This window comes from Furipterus horrens, unplaced genomic scaffold (assembly GCF_987537825.1).
Source record: "Furipterus horrens unplaced genomic scaffold, mFurHor1.1.pri manual_scaffold_15, whole genome shotgun sequence".
Lineage (NCBI taxonomy): Eukaryota > Metazoa > Chordata > Mammalia > Chiroptera > Furipteridae > Furipterus > Furipterus horrens.
In genome coordinates, this window is record NW_028327185.1 from 16,673,804 (window position 1) to 16,697,154 (window position 23,351).

The following is a 23,351-nucleotide window of genomic DNA, read 5'->3' on the forward strand; positions in this document are numbered from 1 at the left end:
TTTTATTTTTATCACAGCCAACTGACCTTATATTCTCATGAACACCCGAGAGTCCTGACATCTCTTTTGAGGACTACATGATGGAAAGTGGCCAAGAAATGTTTATTAACTGAGCAAAGCCGGGGGGAGTCAGGAGACCATCTCTATTCCAAAATAGAGTGTCATTCTGGAGGCCAGAAGCCTTTTCTTTGACACATGTACTGATTCTCCTGAGTCCTGCTGGATTAGCACGGACAAATTCTTCAGTACATGAATGAATGAATGAATGAATGAATGAATGGTCTGTCCACCCCTCCCTTCCTTCATCCATAAATTCATACATCCATTCACCCACCCACCCATCCACCTACCCCTCCATCCATCCACCCACCCACCCATTCACTCCCCCACCCATCCATACATCCACCAACTCATCCAAACAAACAAACAAACAAAAAAAAACACCCAAAAAACTCTGCCCTCATGCTGCCTATTTTCTTACTAGTAAGGGAATTAGAGAAATGGAAAATCATAATCTCTGGGCTCCCTATTTCCCAGAGTTCACTGTTACATCATTTTTTCCAGCAACAGATAAAAAATTAACCTTCTATTTTTGTGGTTGCAATCATGTTTGTATCACAGCTCCCTGATACAGTACCACATCCCTTGATTGAAACTAAGGAGTCCCAAATATCCTCATTATCACTTTAATAGACAATATTTGGGGTTCTTTTTACAGATAGCTATGGTCTTTTAGTATATCTTATTATTAACTCCATTTATTTATTTACTATTCCCCAGAAGGTAAACTTATTACCAAGTTTTGGAGGCCATCGACTTCTGCCTCTAAAGGATATTCATTCATTCTTTCAAAAGAATGTATTCATTCTTTTAACAGATACTTCTTGAGCGGCACGATGTACCATACTCTCCTGGGTGCTGGCGTACGACAGTGAAGGAAAAAGACCAGTCCGCCCTCATGGAGCTCCCACTCCGGGGAAGCCACGGGCAGTGATGTATCATTCAGCCGTGACTGCAAAGGCCTACGGAAAGGAGGCTGAAGAAAAAGGGAGAGTATTTTGACCAAATTATTTCAGTTCTAGTTGATACTGAAATTGAGCAATTCATGTAAAATCAGCATTATAACTTCAACATCAATATATAATTTCTTTACCATATGTCACAGCAGTGAAGTGTTTAAAATTTTTCTTATATTGATTTTAGAGAGAGAGAGAAACATCGATTTGTTGTTCCGCTTATTTGTGCACTCACCGGTTGCTTCTTGTAGGTGCCCTGACCAGAGATCGAACCCACAACCTTGGTGTTTGGGGACCATGCTTTAACCAACTGAGCTACCTGACCAGGGCTAAAAAGTGTCTATTAAAAAGTTGATACAGGCCCACATTTTTCTTGAGTGAACTTTTCCTGGTTTCTGTAATTAATTTTACAAAGACATTAGTCCTTTTCAATAGTCATCATCCCTTTTTTTATTTCTGGTTGAGATTTGCACTCAATAGATCCCACTCTTACAGAGCCCTTGGATCTTAGCCTCCATTTTTTCTATCTGTATTATGAAAGCCATTTTTTTTTGAGCAAAAACTATCACAGATAATTCTTACATAAATTTAATAGTTTTACTTCTATGTTGAAATCCAGGAATACCTTTTGGTGAACCAAATTGTACATTCTTTATGGCAGTAGGCATATTAGTGTTTCGTTTTATTCCTAACTTAAATGGAAACATCTGAATAGTTTGTTCTCTGTATGAGGCTGACATTGCAAGTAATATTTTATTTGACGTCTTCATATATTTTGATGTACGTTCTACCAAGACGTCTACTTCACCAATTATACTTCATCCCAAGTTCTTTTCTTGCTTTCTTTCACTACCCAATAAAATCTTCATTTATAAGGTACTTTATTTCCATTGTAAAAAAGGGAGGAAAATCTTTCAGCAATTTGGTATTGCATGAGCAAAGCTAAGCTTTAAGGGAGCTGCCTCATTTGCTTCTGTCTATCTGATTGCAGACACTGGTCATTGTTTATTAGACTATTAAATATTTTTTATTTACAATTAAACAGTAAGAATCACTTTTTATTTTCAAACCAATTTGGGGAACACAAAATAGCATTGGCATGTACATTTGTATTTCACATGTTCTTAATTTTTCATAGAATTTTGCTCATTAATATTTAAAAATAGTATTTATGAGATAATATGGATCAAAACCATATTATTCCATGTAGGTAGGGTGATCATCCATCCAGATAAATCTTAGTTCCTTAATTTTAATTCCATCTCCCTCTCAGGCTCTGTTTTTAATCAGCAACATAGACTTTCTGCACTCCAGGTTCATCTCTGAGAGCAAAACTCAGACTCCTGCATAAATCTTATTCAAATACATACAGAGGAGCCCCTGAAGGAAGCGCGCACGCGCGCACACACACCTCGGCTGCAGCCACCCGCCCTGCCCTGGGTTCTAACCAGGCCTTCTGAAAGCTGTGAATTAGATTGCATTACTTTGGCCTCACACAGAACTTCCTAAACTCACATGTTCTTTGGTTTTACGCTGAATGCAATGAGGTATGTGAATTACAAGCGTCTGAGTTAGAAAACTCATCACGGTGTTTATCGTAAAGAGGTTGTTGGGACTATGACATCACACAGTATTATTGTCTTTATGACAACTCGCGGATAAAATTCTCTCGGTATCAGAAAAACTGGGCTATCCTAAATTTGTTTTTATCTTAAGAATGTTGTGACTTATAAGCTAATACTAAGCTATAAAATTTTTTTGCTTTGTCCACTAGGAACATTTAATAGTTTGGGCTCATTCTTGGCTTCTGATCATGACAATATGGGATATAATTGTAGGGGATAATCAGGCTGTAATTTCTTAGTCCTATTTTTCTTTTACTTCAACTGCTGAGCTAGGGCTTAAGGACTCAGACCTGACTTGAATTCTAGCTTTGCGACTTCATAGCTGTATGATATTGTGCAAATTACTTCAAGTCTCTCTTACTCCCAGTTTTTCTTCCAAAAAGATGTAGGTACTGCTACTACCTACTGTAAAGGATTAGTACAGATAAAATGCAATAGCGCAGGCAAGAACTTTTGCATGGTTCTGCCGCATGGAAAATGTGTAGTAATTTTTGAGAATTATGTATTTTTATATGCGTCTCAAAGCTTTTTTAGAAAAAGACATAATATCAGCAAACAAGCAAGTGAATAACTTTACGAGCTTTTCTTTTTCACATGTGCTTAGACTGGCAAAAACCTTTTCTTACCCAAAGAATTACAGCGAGGAGAGCAGGAAAGAGCACGGGCTTTAGAACTGGGTGGACTTGGTCTCGGCATTCAGCCTGCAAGTTACTTACTTGCTGTGTGACCTTGAACTATGAATCCTTCTGGCTCCTCAGGTCCTGAGTTTCCCAGCTGCATCCTGCTAGACCTGTCTTTCTTGATTTTGGTTTTAGAAAATGAAAACAAACTAGCAAAAAATACAGCTCAACTTTGTGCATAGCACTTTAATTAACCACGTGGATTCTGGGCCTGTCTCCGTGCTCACCACCAGCCTTACTGCACTGTGTTACTGATCACATTCAGACGCTCCCACCCCCACTGCAGCGCCTCTTGGTTTGTCTGCTGTTCCGCCTCTTACATCCGCACAGAAGCCATGGTGGGCTCTTAGCAGCTATCTGTGCTTTGTGACTGTGTCCCCGGGGTTACAATTAATTAGACCGGGAGTAGGCAGCTAGTACAGGTCAATTATTATCCCTTACTTAGGCCAGAGTTGTAGAATTTATGGGCAGATACTTATCCTCAGATGTGTCTTCCTAGAATTTGGAATGGGGACAAAGTCAGAGAGAGTGGGGTTTAGACCAGTAATGTGAAAACGTGATTAACGTCATTGGCTGTATTTTGTACAATACAGATGGGAAGAGTGGCAAAGCCAGTCCATGAGCAGGAGAAGGAGGAAGCGGATGTTCAGAAAGAGAGATGCCACTTTAAGACCAGGGTGACTAGGAGAAGGGGTAGGGGAAGGGCACTCAGAAGAGCTAGAAAAACTTCTTGCGTTTTTGGAGGCCCTTTTCTTGATTCAGCACTCACCTGGTGGCTGTAAACTTCTGTTTTCCAGAGTCCTTAAAAAACTATTTTCTGACAGTTTCTGCTTGTTTTTTATTTATTTTTAATACTCACCTGAGAATATGTTTATTTTAGAGAGGGGTAGGGAGGGAGAGAGAGAGCTGGGGAGAGAGAGAGAGAAACATCAGTGTGAGAAACACTCATCTACCGGTTGCCTCCTGTACATGTCCTGATGGGGACCAAACCCACAGCCCGTGGCTTCCTAGACTGCCACCTTGCTGACCTCATTCCGCTATTTGCTTTTACATCCAGGCTTCCCGTTTGTAATAAAACGTGCCTGGAAAAGCATCTGAGAGCAAGAAAGAGCACGGCTGTATTGATTCCCAGTAGAAGAATATGCAGTTTCTTCTAAAATGGCAGGTGGAGACATCAGTGTCCCAGGCATGGCTGGCTCTGCTCCACAGTCATCCCTGTCATCCCTGCAACGTCCATAGGGTGGTGACCCTTCTCCCATCACAAGCCCCAGGGTTTCCAGCCAGGTAGCTGTGTGTGGGCCTTTATTTGCAGCACAGATAGGCTCGTGGCAAAATCAGTTCAGCTGAAAAACATTTACTGAGTACTGACGGGCTGTCAAGTACTGGGGAAGGCGTGAGATTTAACAGAGGATAAAACAGAGCGCTTCATGCTAGAGAAACCTAATTCTAGTGAGATGGTAAGCAAATGATTTCGGGATAAGCGAGGTCGCAGGACGGGGCATGTAGGGAATCCTGTGCAAGCACAGGGCAGCGACTTTCGTAGCTGAGTCGTGAACATTAGCGGTTAGCAAAATGGAAAAGGAGGGACACCAGACGGAAAATTCCTAGCAGCACCTGAATTAAAGCCCAGGTTTCCTGAGTTCCATTCAGGGTTTTTCTTCTCCACGTTCCAGGCTCATCATCTCATTGAATCTGGTGGGGCCTTTTTCTAGTAAGTTTTGTTGGGAATTGAGACATCTGCCTCTACTTGAAGATTGTTCTATTAATAATGGCTATATAACCAGTGCTCTAGACCATCACTTCCACGGTGAGAATGTAGTCTAACAGATTCTGTGTCCTGGTCTTTCCCACCAAACTGTTCATCTTCCTAACCCCTTTTCCAACACGTGCTAGTAAACTATTTGTTTCGTGGCTTCTATAAGTGAGGCCCTGCCTTTTTTCATGAGACAGACTCATCTGAGCATTTATCTAGGCTTAGTTCTAAGGAGTGGTCTCTCCTGGAGGCGCAGATGTAGGCAACCCCCCTCGTGACCCAGTCAGTCCCCCTGGAGTGAGACAGTTGAACTGGGGAAAGACCCTTCCAGCCCAGCTGCAGAGTCAGATCCTGCCTCCCAGCGCCTGGAATTGGGACACATCCTCTTCCAGGGTCTGACGTGGCTACTTGGCATGTCCGCAGATGGAGCCAGACGCAGGGTGAGGATTAGTGAGACAGACGGAAGCAGGCTGATATGATGGGGGAGCAGAAACCCTGAGCCATCAGGGAGACCCAGTAACGGGAGATGAAGGAGCAGGGAGGCGGGGCAGGCATACAGAGAGAAGCTGAGACGGGAGAGAGAGAGGTTCATTCAGCCATTCCCTGGTTTCCTGGAGGCCCCGCTGTGCCTGTTAGATTGCTTACATCCTGAAGGAAAAGGGTAAACCTTTGGCTTGAGGTAGCTTGTGTGGGTTTCTGACCCTTCAACCCAAACTGCCCCAGGTTCCAGCAGTCCCGCATCATTTTCTCCCCAGGCTCTTCGGCTGATGTTTCCCCCCAGGTGCTGTCCCCGTTTGTTATTTAATCTCCGACTGAAGGATAGCCTGCCTGCTGCAGCGGCCCCCCTCCCAGCTGCGGCTTCTCCTGGGGAGGCGGAGAAACCTCTGCGGGATTATGTCTGTTCTGCAGAAGCGGGGGTTCGCCACCTGCTAGCTGGCTACAGACTCTGTCCTCCACCTAGAGCATAGCGACAGACTGGGAAACGAGCCGACCCTGAGCCAGGGACACCAGGTGCCCGGTGCCAGCTCTGCCTCGAACTGGCTGCTGATTGGAGGCGCCAGTGGCGTTCAGCTCAGTGGGGGCTTTTGATGCCCGCCTTCCTCCTGCACAGGGTCCCACGAGACAAGCGTGGGAAAGCTCTTTGGAAAAGTACGGAGTGCGGAATGCTGGCATATGTGAAGAGCTTATTTCGCTAGCGGGAGCTGGAAGGGGCTAACTTCTCTCCCGAATGTCCTTCCAAAGGCTCAACGCAGGACAGCTGCAGGCAAATGCGAGACAGGTGATGAAGCGGGCCACAGCCGGAGGGGCGGGCTCACCCAGTCTCTGGACCAGGGCTCCCCAGGCCATCCTGGCAGCCAGGGCTGAGGACCTGTCTGGCGTCCCCTCTCTCCACGAGGGCAGAACTTGGGGAGGTTGGCCTGTGTCGGCTGCAGGTGGACGGTGAGTTCAGAGCTGAATGAAGACGCAGCATGAGCCAGAGAGTCGGGCTGGGCACAGACACACGCTCATGCTCCCCTTTCCTGGTCACACTGTTGGGGACCACGAGGAGACCGCTGTCATCAGGACTAACAGGCTGCGACTGCTGGGGCCTGGCGGCCAGGCGGTGAGTTGCCATGGCAACGCCTGGGTTAATTTGCACTGGGTGTGGGGCCACAGTGGCTATCGCCCTCCTCCCTTTGTTCCCATGAGACCCTCCCTCCTGGGGAGCAGCGCACCTGGGAGAGGCAGTCAGATCTGATGAGCCTCTGTCTGGTCTTGTGGAGACAGAGTGCTTTGGGTTTTTCCGTTAAAGCTGAAGTCAGGCCTTTAGTTTCAAGGTTTGCCCCCAGCACCTGAAAAGGCAAGTGGTAGGAAGTTACTCTTTTGGTGCAGAGGTGTATGAACGTGCAACAGAATTTAGCATATTGATTTTGTATCCTGCGACTTTACTGCGTTTGTTGAGTTCTAAGAGTTTTCTCGGTGGAGTCTTTAGGGTTTTGCAGATACGGACTGTTTTATTTATTTCCTTTTGATTTGGAGGTCATTTACTTTTTTCTTGCCTCGTTGCTCTGGCTAGGAATTCCAATCCTAGACTGAATTAAAATAGCGAGAATGGGCACCTTCGCTTTGTTCCTGATCTTAGAGGAAAAACTTCCAGCCTCTCACCACTGAGTATGATGTGGGCTAATGTCTTCTCATATGTAGCCTTTATTGTGTTGAGGTACATTTCCTCTAACCATCTTTGCTGAGAGTTTTTATCATAAATGGATGTTGATTTCTTCAATTGCTTTTTCTGTACCTCTTGAGATAATCATATGATTTTATCCTTTATTTAGTTAATGTGGTGTGTCACAGGGATCGATTTGTGTATGTTGAATGATCCTTCCACCCCTGGAATAAATTCCACTCGATGATGGTGTATGGTACTTTTAATGTATTGTTGAATTTACTTTGCTAATATTTTGTTGAGGTTTCTTGTATCTACGCTCACTAAGGATATGGGCCTGTAATTTTCCTTTACTGTGGTGTTTTGGTATCAGGGTAACACTGGCCTTGTATTCTCTCCTCTTCTATTTTGGGGAAGAGTTTGAAAAACATTGGTATTCTTTAAAAATTTGGTAGAACTCATCGGTGAAGCTGTCTGGTCCTGAACTTTTGTTTATTGGAAAGCTTTGATTACTGACTCAATCTCCTTACCAGTAATTGGTCTGTTCAGATTTTATATTTCGTCATACCTCAGTCTTGGAAGGTTGTATAGTTCTAGGAATTGATCCATTTCTTCTAAGTTGTTCAATATGCTGGCATATAATTATTCATAGTAGTGTAACCTTTTGTATTTTGGTGACATTCCTCTTTCCTTTCTGATTTTATTTATTTGAGTCCTTTCTCTCTCTCTTTTTTACGAGTCTTTATCTTTCATTTTGGTGAGTCTTTATCTTTTACCTTTGTTTAAAAAAACTAGCTCTTAGTTTCATTGATCTTTTTCTATTTCTTTTTAGTTTTCCTTTTATTTGTTTCTATACTGATTTTTGTTGTTTCCTTCCTTCTACTGACTTTGGGCTTCATTTGTTTTTCTTTTTCTAATTTTCTGAGGTATAAAGTTAGGTGGTTTATTTGAGAACTTCCTTGATTCACGATGTAGGCATTTATTGCTATGAACTTCTGACTTAGGACTACTTTGGGCTGCATCCCATAAGTTTGGGTGTACCGTATTTCCATTTTCATTTGTCGTGGGTATTTTTTTAAAAATTTCTCCTGATTTTTCTTTGATCTACAGTTTGTTCAGTAGCATGCTGTTTAAGCTCCACTTACTTGTAAAATTTTCAGTTTTCTTCTTGTAATTGATATCTAGTTTCATACCATTGTGGTTGGAAAAAACATGTGATATGATCTCAGTCTTCTTAAATTTATTAAGACTTGTTTTGTGGCCTAACATACAATCTATTTTGGAAAATGCCTCATGTGTGCTAGAAAAGAATGTACTGTTGCCTTTTGATTGCATGTTCTGTATATGTTAAGTCATATGTTAAGCCCAACATGTTATTTAAGGCCAATGTTTTCTTTTTGATTTTCTGTTGGGATGATCTATCCATTGTTGAAAGTGGGCTATTGGAGCCCCCCTCTACTATTGTATTGCCGCCTGTTTCTCCTTTTACATCCGTTGACATCTGCTTTATATACTCAGGTGCTTCTATTTTCAGTACATAAATATTTACAAATGTTATATCCGCCTATTGGATTGACCCTGGACCTGTTTATATATATATATAAACCCTCAGTCTGACATTTTTCAAACTATATAGGTAGTATGGATTTGGCCTGTAAACCCAAGGGAGAAGTACCATATGACTATGAATCTTAGGACAGATAGTATTTTTCTCCTCCCTGTGCATCCAGAGCCAATGTGAATTAGCAGTTTTCCTCATAGTATGTTGCTGGTGAGCACAGGTTTCCTTCTGATTCACCCTTGCTTTGAGAGTATAGCCCTTTGGGACGCTGGCATGATGGGGGTATCTTCTAATAAGTTTCCCACTGTGGGCAGACCCAGGTCTTTGTCCTCTGTGTCTAGTGGTCCCTGGAGGGTGTGAAAACTGAGACTAAAATCCACGGGTTTAGCAAATGCTTCCAAGGTGGAAACTGGTTTCAGTTCCTCTTTAATTCTCACTTTCTTGAGTTGTTGCCCTTCAGGCATCACTTAATTTCTCCCAGTAGTTGTCTGCTTAGAAGTCGTCTTACATAGCATCTAGAACCGAAGCTATTTTACGACGTAACATGGAAGGAAGGTTGTAGGGGTGAATTCAAGGTAGATAATCTGCTATATTTTCAGAAACAAAAGATTTCTCTGTCTAGAGATTTGTGGGTTAAGATAGTGTTTTTCAAAATGTGGTTCTTTATTATCCTCATCAGGGCTGCTTATTTAAAAGTATAGGGTCCTAGGGCTAATCAGACCTATTGAATCAAAGTACTTTTTCACAACTAATTTTGATTGTTTTGATGCACATGCTTATATGAACATCATTAATTTTTTTTTTTTTTTTTTTAGAGAGAGGAAGAGAGGGAGAGAAACATCAGTGTGAGAAACACTGATTGATTGCCTCTCACATGGGACCCTACTGGGAACCCCGGGGAGATATATACCCTCAGTCTGACATTTTTCAAATTACACAGATAGTATGGATTTGGCCTGCAAACCCAAGTGAGAAGTACCATATGGTTATGCCTGCAAGCCAGGTATGTGCCCTGACCAGCAGTCGAACTGGTGACCTTTCACTTTCCGGGATGGCGCCCAACCAGCTGAGCCACACAGGCCAGGGCTCACTCCACTAAGTTTCTTATAAAATGAAATAATTCTCCTATAACCTCATTGGAGTATTGTGGAGATTAACTAATGAAAAATTGTAAAGTTGTTTAAAGAATGCTAAAAATTACTATTCTAGGAGGGCACCAGCAGAAGTCAGTGAGCTACACTAGAAATCTATTAAAGCCCTTAAATGGACTTGATTGAAGGAATTAGTCAATAATTACAAGGTAACAGAAGCTCAGGTTTAATGCATGTGGCAATGCATTTCCCAGCGGAGTGTCGAACTTAAATTAATTCATCATTGTTTGCCCAGTTAAGTAGCAAAAATGTGTGTAAACTTTGAGGGGAAAAAAAGCACCAGATTTTTTTTTTTTCAGGTATTTATGAAGAGAAAAAATTTAGGCCTCTTTAAATGGGACAAAAATTCTTTAATTTTATTAATTAGTAAAAATGAAGTATTCTTTAAATTCTTTAATTTTTCTTCTATTGGTGTCCAAGTAAATTTTGTTCACTGTCCTTTTTCCATACACTTTAAAACATATATATCACACTGAGGGATCTAAATGAAAGGTGGCAGTTTGATAATTACTTCCAGATATTCCCTACCTTCCCAGGTGAATGGTCCTGCCATGACATTTTCAGGAGCGCTGGAAGGCTGATGTCATTTTCTTGTGCCCCCATTTGTCTAAATAACAGGTAGTTAGTCTTGTTGAGAAAGATGAGGATAAGACATGCTTTAATTTTTTAGGGAAGTTTAAGGATCCCACTCCCACCTTACCCTACTGATTGGAAGTGTGGAGATGGATTAAGGACCAGCAAACAGCTTGATTGCTGGGGGGGTGGTCAGACTTCCCCAGGAGAAACGAAGAGGTTAAAACATTTTGTTCCTTCAAAAGGAAGCACTCGTTTGTGAACTGAACCCCTTTGCTAGTGCTCCTGAACCCCTTTTCTGCTTTAGGACACTTTTTTCTCTTCCCTCTCATGGGGCATGAGTGGGTGGTAAGGTGTATCCAGAATGTCTTCTAACCAGGAAAGAAATATCTCTTCTCCTGTACTTCATTTCTTTGTCCATTTCTGCCTCGGTGTTTCATCCATTATTGAATGTAGGTTATTGAACTGTTCAACCATTATTGCTGAATTGTTTATTTCTCCTTTCAGTTCTGTAAGTTTTCCTTTGTGTTTTAGAGCTTTCTTATTAGGTGTATAGAAGTTTATAATTATTATACCTTCCTGATGGATTGTTCCTTTTTTCATTATAACATGTTTTCTTCTAGTAACAATTTTTGTCTTAGTCTATATTGTCTGCATAGCTACTTCAGCTCTCTTTTGGATACTATCTGTATGTTATATCTTTTTTATCCTTTTACTTTCAACCTGTTGTGTCTTGAATCTAAAGGAGTTTGAAAAGCCTAGTTCTCTAGATAGGAAAAAATTAAGGACGGAGCTAAAATCTGTGTGGGTCTGAACAGTCTTCTATAGAAATCTTTGGGACTCCATTGAGAATGGGTCTGGGGACTCTGGACTTTCTAATTTCAGCCAGCGGTATGGCCTGCTCTGTCCTATCCCAAGGTTTTCTTCACACTTTACTCTTCATTCTGTCTTCCAAATTCCTTTAACATGTGACTGTGAATCCTGGCTCATTTTCTCCACAACATATCCCCTGATCTGTCTATTCATCCTTCTCCACTACCCTTTCTTATTGTTAAATATGCTGTTCCTTTCTGTCTTAGCTCCTCAGTTGGAGTTCTAATGTTACTTTCTAATTCTGAAGACCACCACATGGGTCCAAGTATTACAGTCTAGAACGGGGATAGTGTCATTATTCAAAGTCAATTTATTAGTTATTATATAATAAACACTAATCTTGGTAATAGCAACGTTTTTATGGTAAATGTCAACTACACAGTGGTAGTTTACAGGGAACCTAGAAAAAGAAGATTTCAGAAGCAAAGGGTTTGTGTTTATCTAGGACTGTCTAATGGGGAGAGAAGGAGACTTGGAATTTAGAAGAGGTAAAAATGACAGTTTCTTGAACAGTAAGCTCTAAGGTGACTCTGAGATCGTTCTCCATGACCTTACCTAGACTGAGTAAAATAACCTACAACACTCTCTTTGCTCTAATTCTCTGCTAATCTTCCAGCCACTATTTCAGACAACTTGCTAGTGAGGAAATGCACCGTGGATCTGAATGTTTCTGTCTGTACAGATGCCTGGCTCCCTCCTTACTCTCTCATTCCCTAGCTGTGCATCTGCTGCTTTGTCCTTTATCACTCAGTCTCCTGTGGCCTTAGTTGGTGTGACTTAGTCCCCCGAGAGACTGGTCCAAAATCTGCAGAATCCCTGGGAGCCTCCAGCTGAACTAGCCTTCCACCGTCTCTCTTTGCTCTCCATTTCTGCATTGGAGAGATCCAAGATCACAACCAGAGGCATGAAGAAAAGTGGGAAAAAGTGCCTGTCAGTGACCCTGTTCGCAGATAACCGGGTGAATTCAAAAGCGCTGTTGATGTGGGCAATTACAAGCCCTTTGTATCCATCACCAGGATCTGAGTGGTCCCTTTGCATCCCTGTGAAAGGAGGCGTCTCATTTTACCCACAATGCTTTAGGTCTTCTCATTTACAAACACACCGTTTCACTTAGCCTGCCAAGTGTAAGCCGCGCTCATTTACATTAGTGAGGATTTGCAGTGCCTCTGGGTCCTTCGCTGACATCTCTCAAGACAGCTGCTCCTGCGTTAGCTGGGCTGTGATATGCTTCCAGGCAAAAGGGGCAGCTCCGCAGAAGCAGATGCTAACATACCCGGGCACAGCGCGCCCTCTCCCGCGATCCTCTCTCCAAATTGGCATTCGTGCTGTTAGCTGGGGATGGCCCAGCATGCGAATCAGAAGAAGTTATAACGGGAATGGGAGGTGAGGGAAGAACAGACTCATTAATTAATGGCTCCAGAAGGGAAACACGGGGTCTCCCACCCACGTTTAGCTGTTTGAACTCAAGTAGGGTTAATTGTTTTGCATGCCAGGCCCCCTATAGCTTTCATCTGGGGAGATGGCAGTGAATGGGCCTCAATTAGCCAGCTTGACCTAATCTCATAGCCAGTGACATACAGGACATCACCTGGTTTGTTCTCAGATCCTCTGGAATGGACACACGCGCACGCACATGCACGCACGCACACCCAAAGCTGAACCTAGAAAGGGATTTAGTCACCCTTTCATTGAAAGGTGTGGAAGCAGGGACATGTCCTGTTGTCACTGGGGGTGCCTGGGTAGCTGCCTTAGATTCTCTGCTGAGAGACAGGCTCAGAGATGGAGACTTGGAGCAGGGATGCGGGGGGCGGGGGACGCTCCGGGGAGGGGCAGCCCTGGGAGTGAATGTGGGAGGCAGAAGAGGTGTTGTAACAGAGGCCCCCGCTCTTCTCACAGAGGCTCTGTCCCTGGGGCCACCCTCTGAGTTTCCTTAAAGTGAGGGCTTTGGACCCACCGGGCGAGGCTGTCTCCAGGGGGGCGTGTCAGCCGGCGCCCTGGCACTTCCTTCACAAAGGGACAGTCCTCAGGTGGGGCGCTCAGCAGCCGATGTCCTGAAGCCCTGACCGTGAAGGCCAGACCTGGGGGCACCATGGCCTCCCTCACGTGGCTGTTGCCCTTTTACATAAACGCGACGGAAGTGCATGTGGGCAGCTGCCTGACCACCTGTCCAGCTGCTCGCTTCCCGTCCAGAGCGGAGTGCAGACATGCCCACGTGGCGTGTGGGGGTGAAAATGAATAAACTGAGGCATCTGCACGTCAGGAGGCAACCGGCCCAGAACTAATCTGGGACAGAGCGGGGACTCCTGGTCTTCTCAAACCTGAGGATGGTCAGGATTTCATCAGCTCCCCAATGCTGCCTTCAAAATGTGTGGTTTTTATTTTTAAAAAGTAAGGAGGACACATTAGTGAATGTTAGCTTTCTGGGACATGGCTCACTCTGTCCCCTGCCCCCGAGTTACTGAGATATAATTGACATATAACATTGTGTAAGTTCAAGGGGTACAATGTGATGATCTGATATATGTGTGTATGGTGAAATTATTTCCACCATGTTAGTTAGCGCCCCCCCCCCCCCGCCCCATAATTTTAATCTTTTTTGTTCTTATGAGAACGCTTTAGATCTACTGGCAGTGACCTTCAGGTGTCCGATACAGCATTGCTGACTAAGTCACGAGGCTGGACATCGGGTCGCCAGAACTTACTCAGCTAATCACTGTAAGTTTGGACCCTTTGACCAACATCTGCCTGTCTCCCCAGCCCCTGGCAACCACCAATCTACCCTTTTTCTGAGTTGGGGCTTTTTAGATTCCACATATAAGTGAGACCATACAGTATTTTTCGTTCTATTTCACTTTCCATAATGCCCTCAAGGTCCACCCATGTTGCTGCAAATGGCAGAATTTTCTGTGGCTGAATAATATCCCTCTGTGTGTGTGACTGTGTGTGTGTGTGTATTTAGCTCACATTTTCTTTATCCACTTAGGTTGTTTCCATGTCTTGGCTGTTGTTAACAAATCTACAATGAAAACGGGGGTGCAGATGTTTCTTCAAGATATTGATTTCACTTCCTTTGGATAAATACCCATATGTAGAATGGTAGTTCTATTTTTAATTTTCTGAGGAACCTCCATATGGTTTTCCATAGTGGCTGCCCCAGTCTGCATTCCCAGCAACAGGGCACAAGGGTTTCTTTTTCTCCACATTCCCACCAACACTTGCTATTTTTTGTCTTTTTGTAATAGTGATCTGGCTCCACTTTAAATCCATCTCAAATTACAAGTAGGCCACGTAAAATCGGAGTTAATCAAGAGACAAAGTAGTTGAGCTTCACGCCCAGTATCCTGCAGCCAAGACCAGAGGCAGTGATTTTATTTTGTTCTGGCTCATTCTGTGTGACACAGACTCCCGCCTGCCTGGTGGGGTGAGGTCAGCCCCCCCCTTGGAGGGTCTCTAAGGTTTGAGAGGGAAGCAGGATGCACAGGAGCTGGAGGAGTAGCTCTGGGCCTGGATGGAGACCTGGGACAGCACACAGTGACATGCCAGCCCAGTGACGGACGACCGATGCTAGGTGGCCACAGAAACTGTGCCAAGTTCAAGCGTTGCCTTCGGTCTCCTCGTTTGTTTCCCGACTCTGTTCTCATTCTTCTTCCATCCTCTGGTTACTGGGGTCCCTGCATCGGTCCTCGGTGCATGGTGGAGGCTGGAGAGACATTTGTGGATGAATGAATGTTGGCCTCGGAGGCTCGGGGTTGGCCCTGGAAGAAGTGACAAGATCTTCACAGTCTTTCCTGTTTGTATGCTGTCTGGCCTACCTGAATTTGCTTCTCAAACTGACCTGATGTTTGTTTAACTTTTCCTCCAAAAAAACACCTCATGCCGTGTCCCAGTTTATGATCCTCCTCTAAGGGTGTGAACCGGTGGGTAGGGTTGAGCAGAGGCACCAGGGAACCCTGTTTACAGACAATGGGGGGTCTGGGAATTGCTGAGGGCAAGAGAAGCCAGGCTTTCTGGGGACTTGCTTTGTAGGCTGTGGCCCTTCACCCAGGGCGCTGTTCCTCTAGGCTTTCCCCAAGGTTGTGGCCAGACTGGGAAGGTTGGCAGTGGCCCCGCACCTGCTTCCTTTGAGAACCAAGTTATCGGTGAATGCAGAAAGCCTGGGGAAGGACTGAGCACTTTCCAATCAATGGAGGGACGGAAGAAAATGAAGTGATTTACCCACGCAATTTCTTTTCCATGTTTTCTCACAAAGGAGCAAAGATACAAAGATACATATGGATAATTGCATAAGCACCTGCCCACATGTCCACACACACACACACACACACACACACATTTTATATGCAGGTATGATTGTGGTCAGCAAACACACATAAACCCTTGAGGAGGGAACCAAACCAAAAAAAGAGAGGCCAGGGCAGACAGCTGGGGACTTCAGCAACTGGGAGTCTCACCCATCTCTTCTATTAACTCATGTTACTGACTTAAGCAACTCTGTTCACTCTTCTGTGCTCCACCCCCTACGCTTCCAAGTGGAAAAGAACCACATTGACCAGCTCAGAGGGATGCTGGGAGACACACCTACATCTTCAAAAGGCTCACCGGAATGCTGTGAAAAGGCTAGGTGGCCTGCGGGGTGTTATTTTCATTGGAAGCTGGATGACAATCCATGAGTGCCCCCTGCACCCCACCTTCCCCAGGCCTCCCTGCATTCTGCTGAGTTGTGGAGGGGAGTCTCTGGAATGCGTGAAATGGAAAGGTCCTGGGCCTCAAATGTTCTCTGCAAATAGCACCAGTTTGGTGCAACATGAAGACACTTCAGCCGTGCGTGTTTGTGGGTGAAATGTTAGAGAACAGAAATGGCATTTGGGTGTGAAACCAAATGGAACTTCCAAAGCGATGGGGGTGGGGGAGAAGGAACTAACATTTAGCAAGTGCCAGGTACTGGGAGCACTTCTTCCCGAGGTGAGTAGGACAGGTCTTCAGGTCTGTTAAAAGGTCAGTTGAAGTGGGGCATCATGCAAAGTGATGTACTTGGACTTGAACCATTTTACTTTAACTTCAAACATGAATGTGAACGTTTCTTTGCTGACCTTTTGATTTAAGACTGAGATCCCTCCTTTGAAGACAGAGCCTGACCGAGTTCTAAATCATTAGTCTTGCAGAAATCACACCTGTGACCCATTATCTAAGATTTCCAGTTTAGAATCTTTTAAATTAGAACGAAGTCTTAAAGGTGTGTGGAAGCAACGGGACAAACAGTTTCTAGATTTTCACGGTTTGCCCTTTACTCTTTCACATGCATGTAATCTAATAGTAATTTATCTTAACTTGCCTTTCTGGAGACTTTCCAAGGCATTCAAATTATTTTTCATAGAAACAATAATATCCTTTCTACTTGCACTCATATTTCATGGATTTAAGTAATATTTAGTTAAATCACCTTATTATAACATAAAGTACAACTAACAGGCAGGTTTGGTACCCGATGCATTTTGGACCGTCTCTGACTCCACTTGTTGGGACAGAAGAATAGGGAGGGGCTTGTGGGCTGCGAGCAAGCTGCTGGCTTCAGCCAGTGGGCTTAGGTCAGGAAAGAGGTGGTTAAACCAGCAAGTCGGTGACACTCTCAGCTAATCCTGTGATAGCCCGTTAGCCTGCTACCATCACCTCTACTTTATGGGTACAGTACTGCAAGTCTGGAGAGGTCAGACGTTTCACACACAGTCACACAACCCACGCATGTGCCTTGACTGGGAATAGAACCGGAGGCCCTTTGATTCACAGTGCTCATTTTTTAAAAAATTTGTGTGTTTTTTCCATTACCATTTAGTCCCCTCATACCCCTTCCCCTGCAGTCACCACACTGTTGTCCACGGCCATGAGAACTTTTTCCTTTGTGCTCAGTCCCTGCACCCCCGAGCCACCTCCCCAGCTGTCATCCTGCCCTCTCACTATGAGTCTGTCTCTAGTTTCCTTGGTAGTTCATATTTACAATTGTTATGTCTTCTTGATGAATTGACCCCTCTATCACTTAATGTGTCCCTCTTTATTCCTGGTACTATCTCTTTTTCTGAGGTCTACTTTTCTGATATTAATATAGCCACTCCAGCCTTTTTGGGGGGGTAGTGTTTGTATGGTTTAACGTTTTCCGTTCTTTTATTTGTAACTTACTTGTGAATATCTTGTAGGCGGCATATAATTCAGTTTTCATTTTTAAATTTAGTCTGGCAATATCTACCCTTTGATATTAGTGTTTAGATTCTGTAAATATAATTATTGATATGGTGGGGTTAAGTCTAACGTGTTGCTATTTTCTTTTTATCCCATATTGTTCTTTTTCTACTTTTTTTGCTTCTTTTTTGATTAACTGGTTATATTTTTAGGATTCTATTTTATCTCCACTATTGGCTTATTAGTTTTCCCTCTGTTTTGTTTTTAATTGTTGCTTTAAGGATTAAAGTATGCTTTTAAATTTATGACAGTTGATTTTCTAATAATATTAGACTACTTCAAGTATAGTGTAAGAAACTAACAATAGCTTACTTCCATTTCCTCCTTCCTATCCTTTATGCTATTTTTAAATAGCTGACTTTTACATATGTTGGACTTCCAAAATTCATTATTATTATTTTACTTTAAATACCCATTATCTTTCAAGTATATTAAAAATTTAAAAAGTCTATTTTACCTACATTATCACAGTTTTTGAGCATTTTTCATTTCTTTGTGTAGACCCAAGTTCCAGCTAGCTTCCTTCTGCCTGACGTTCACGAAGAATTACATTTCCTGTGCTGCCTTTGCTGTTGAAGAACTCTCTTAGCTATTGCTCCCCTGAAAGTCTTTCACTTTTAGTTTTGCCCTAGGTTAACGTTTTTTTTTTTTTCTTCTTCTAGCACTTAAAAGATAGCACTTTAGTGTCTTCAGGCTTACATAATTTCTGACAAGAAGTTTGTAGTAATTCATAACCTTACTCCTGTATCTGCACTGATTTTTTTTTCTAACTACGTTTCAGGTGTTTCTCTTTATCACAGGTTATAATGTGCCTGGGTGTCGTTCCCATTGAGTTGATTGTGCTGGCTGGGGTTTGTTAAGCCCTTGAATCTGTGCGTTTATAGTTTTTATCAATTTTGGAAAAATTCCAGGCATGATTTCTTCAGGTAATTTTTTCTATCCTCCTCTTTCTTCTTTGGGTTCAACTTACATTTATGCTACACAGACTGACGGTGTCTCACAGATGGCGGGGGGCCCTTGCCATTCCTTTGAATCCTTTTATTGTTTCTCATTGTGCTTCATTTTGAATTCAAATGTATTGATTTTTTTCTTCTGGGATGTCTAATCTATAAATTCACTCAGTAAAACTTTTATTTTGGGTGTTGTATTTCTCATTTGCTCCTTTTAAATACCTTTCACTTCTTTTCTTACTATGCTCACTTTTTTATTTTTTTGACTTTCTTTGAGCTATCCCACATTTATAATATTTGTTTAATGTTTTGTTGATAATTCCATTTCTCTATTACTTCTGGGTCTTTTTCTATTGACAGATTTTTCTACTGGTTATGTGTCATGTTTTTATGCTTCTCAGAAGTCTAGTAACTTTTTTCTTGGACTTGTTATGTGAGTTTATTTGAGCTCCATTGACGAGATATGCCACAGGGCAAGATCTCAAATGCTCCCTAGTAATTTTTGTATGTAGGACATTACAATTCTTTTTCATTGTTGAATGCTAGATATTTAATTTTTTAAAGTGTGTTAGAGTTTAAAATATAGACAATTAAGTTACTTGCAGATCAGTTTGGCCCTTTCAAGGCTTGTTATTAAGCTTTTATAGAGTAGCCTTTATTCTGGGACCAATTTAGTCCTATTTCTAAGCTGTGACCCTTTCTGGGGTCTATGCTGAATGCCCCAATGTATCTGTTGAGGTCCCTCCACTCTGGCTGGTGGGTACTCGAAGGATTCCCAGCCCTGTGTGAGCTCTGTGGCTTCGAGTTCCTGGTAGTTGTCCTTTGCTTGGGAGTTGTAATTGTTCCTTGCCCTGCCTTGTGGAGTTTTATCCTCAGCGTGTGCAGACTGGATTTTCACTCAAAGACTCAAGGCCCCTATTCAGATTCCTGGAACTCTTTCTCTGTGTAGCTCCTCCAGTCTGTACTCTGGCCCCCTGAACTCTGGACTCTGACCTCTGTCATCTTGGTTTGATGAGACTGCCGGGGTCTGTTGCAGTCTCTCCCTGTCTGCAGTTCAGGACTTGCCTTGAGGTACGGAGCCCCGAGGCTTTATAACTCACTTCCCTTGTTTCCCTTCTCTCAGGTATCACAGTCCTGTCCTGCCTGTTGTCCACTGTCTGGAGTGGGTGGAAAAAATCACTTTAAATGAGAACTAAAAAAAACTATAAAGATTTGATGTGTTAAGTTCATGGGATTTTGTGAGTGTGGGGTAAAGTAAAATTACAACCATGTTTAAAAGTAAGAGCTCATACGTATGACAGGTGGGCTACTCTGCAGTATGTAAAGGCTTTTAGAGAAACAGAGATTAGCTGAGGTGATGCCCAGCAGCCAGACCCTACGGATAAGAAGGGTTGGGTCAGTTGTTCTTAAACTCTAATGCAGAGAAACAATGTTGGTGTTTGTTAAAGGGCAAATTCCAGGCCCCCTACAGGGAACCCTGATTTAGAAGGTCTAGGGCGGGACCTCATTATCTGCATTCTTAACAGGCACCCTAAGGTGATTCTGATGCAGGTGGTCAGTGGGCCATTCTTGGAGAAACAGCAGCTAAGAATTCCAGTTGGGGTATCCTGATGTAAACCAGCACGATTCCATGTCAGGTACACGGGCAACGTACGTGGGGAAAAGACTGGAAGAGGTGACAGACAATAGGCCAGTGAGAAAGCAGCTGGCCTGCAGAACTGGGTGTGAGATCAAAGGAGTAAGGAGGATGGGAGCCAGGGGACACAGGTGTTGGGTACAAGACCTGCTTTCCCTGGCAGGCTGCCTAAGCTGTGTGTACGAGGTCCCCCTGAAGGCTCCCAACAGGGCGAGGTGCAGACAGAGGAGCAGGAAAACATCTCGAGTCCCAGCAGAACGTGGCCTCGCTCTGCCCGCTGACACACGGGCAGCTACAAACCCTGGTGGCGATGGGCCCTTTGCCTCTGCAGTGATCTGGCCTGTTTCACACAACACTCACATCGCCCTCAGCGAGCTCTCTAGGGACACGATTTTCACTTTGTAGAGATTCGTGCTGGGTTGTTACATCAGTCGAATTGCCTTAGCGCTGTATTGACGTGCTGCGTAGGAACAGAGAGAGCGGGGTTGATCTCTTCATCAGGGTTCCTAAAAGCCCCATCTCAGCAAGAATTCAAGAATTCAGGTCAACCGAGTGTGGCTCAGATCCTTTATTAATTCTCTCTTGATGTATCACCAGTGAGGAGTCAAATCTTCCCACCTTCTGTCCAAACCCACTAACGTTTGGAGCAGAGAGAGAAGCCTTTAGTACAGATAAAGCAACCACACAGGAGGAGTCCTGGGGATAAAGGAAGCACAATCGGACAGTCAGGCCCACAGCATGGGCTCCTTCAGAGCAGGACTTGCAGCTGGACCTGCGAGCCAGGACCGGACGTTGGACTTTTATGTTAGGCAATGACCCTAAAGAAGATGAGAACGGAGGTAAAACAAGGGGGAAATGTCTTCTGGTTTATTTCATAATCTTTGGCAGTTGAGGGCATCTCACAATGCCAGTAAGCGACCCTGTTCAGAAGGGACTGGCACAGAAGAAAGAAAATACCGCATCAGCGAGGAACCACGCTGCTGGGGGCGGGGGTGGGGGCGTCCGGAAATTACAATGCCGTAGTCCTTCGCAGCGGTAGTTGCAAACAGTCAATCATAGCTCCGAGGTGGGGTGTTCTCAGAAGAGGCACAGGAATCTTATTCTGGGAGAGGGGTGATGAATTAAGGAAGAGACTTCATTAAATGAAAAACAAAGAGACCCTTTCACTTTGTGGATAAGAAAAGCTGTTTTCAGCTAATCTATACTTACTGAGCATGCAGAGGTTATTTTTCTTCTCTCTGAATTGTAGCAGCATTTCCCACATGAATTTTGTCTAATATTTACCCTTCGGGATACTCCATAGGAAACGAGTTTCATGGTCGAAATTTTGAAGGAACACTGCCTACTACGTGATCTTTGTAGGCATATGCAGAAGGCTATTCAACCAGGGAAAGAGGAAATATAAAATATTTATACATTTGTTTATATTTAAAAAGATGGAATGATAAAACATTTTGAATGGTTATAAGGAAGGGAGGGAACAGGGTTGAGGAAACATAGGTAGAAATTAGATTTCTTTGAACATACCTTATTTTGTATATTTAACTTTGGAATAATGTAGATGTTATGGAGAATTCTAAAACAAAGCTAAATGAATTTAAAAAGCAATCACTGAAAATTGAAGCACACGAACCTGTTCCTAGGTGGGACATGGTTCTAAAAAGAAACGATTCCAATTGACTTAAGAGAGAATAACTTGAATATATATTTCTTGTGGGGGATATATTCTAAATATTAAACCAACCCAACCCAAACCATCATCCAAACAAGATGACCCTCAAGACATGAAAGTGTTCTCAGTAATCACATTGTTGATGGCAGTGTTGATACTGTCATTTGGAGATTTTTGGGTGTGTTATTAGAGGAAAAGTATTTGTGCAAGTGATGTTGAGACTTGAGATTATTGGCATGATTGAAAGGAAATACAAATGTAAAATTGATGAAGTTATGCAAAAACCCTATAGTCCTGAATTTGAATAAAAAATATCAGTATGAACTCATGAGTATCTTATCCTCAACAAAACAGAATGTATTTTCTTAGCTCCATCCACCAAAAATGCCTAGAAACGATGACCAACCCAGTAGCAGTAAGCAACCCTGCAATCTAGATTTTGTTTTCTAAATATCACTTATAACTAAAAGGAACCAAGACTCTAAAGAAGTGGCTGCTTCCAGGTCTGGGGCATAAATAAGCCTGGAACTTTTTGTCATACCAGAAAGAAAAGAAGCCATTAAATACTACTAAAATGGTGTCCAAGGACTGAAACACCAACCTGAATAAGTTCTCACTGGCCAAAGACGAGGCAATTGACAATTTCAGCATCAATAGGAATAGTAACTACAACATTTAAACTTATAGGCTCATAATGATAGCAAAAAGGAAACACCTTCATTGGATATCTTTGGAGGGTTTCAAGGAAATATCTTGTTATTTTGAAAACAAGTAAATTAAAGGAAAATACAGAAGTCTTGTTTGGTTTTTTTGTTAGATCAGAATCTCAGAGTAATGAAATAGTAGATAAAGGAAAAATTCTCTTGAAAGGAATTTTACTGATCAATGAAGTAGCATTGAACTTGATATCATCAGGCAATCACTGTCAGTGAGCCATGACGTGACAGAAAGAGACCATCAGACATTACATACCTCCTGATGAAGTTGTCCTGCCAAGAAAGAAAAAAAAAAATCATCTACGTCTGATCAAGACTCTAGATCTTATTATTGATTTGTAAGAAATACATGTGGTAAAAGAACATGTTAGTGATATCACAGAGCTATAATCACCAAAGCCTAGACTGTGGTAAACTTTACAGGACAAATGAGACCCTGTAAATACCCTTCAAAAAATATTTTAAGGGAGGGAAAAATAAAAAGAGATGGAGACTAAACTGTAGGTTGCAATTGGAATATGTGTGTCTTATTTTTATTCTGATTGAAATAAACTATAAACAAGATTATGATATAATTATGGAAAAGTAACACTGATTAGATTTGATGATATTAAGGATTTATTAAAATGTTTAGGTTTGATATTAAAGAAAAGAGTTCTTTTTAAAAAGAAATTACATCGATTGATTTTTAGAAGGACGAGGAGAAACATCAATTTGTTGTTCCACTTATTATGCATTCATTGGTTGATTCTGGTATGTTCCCTGACT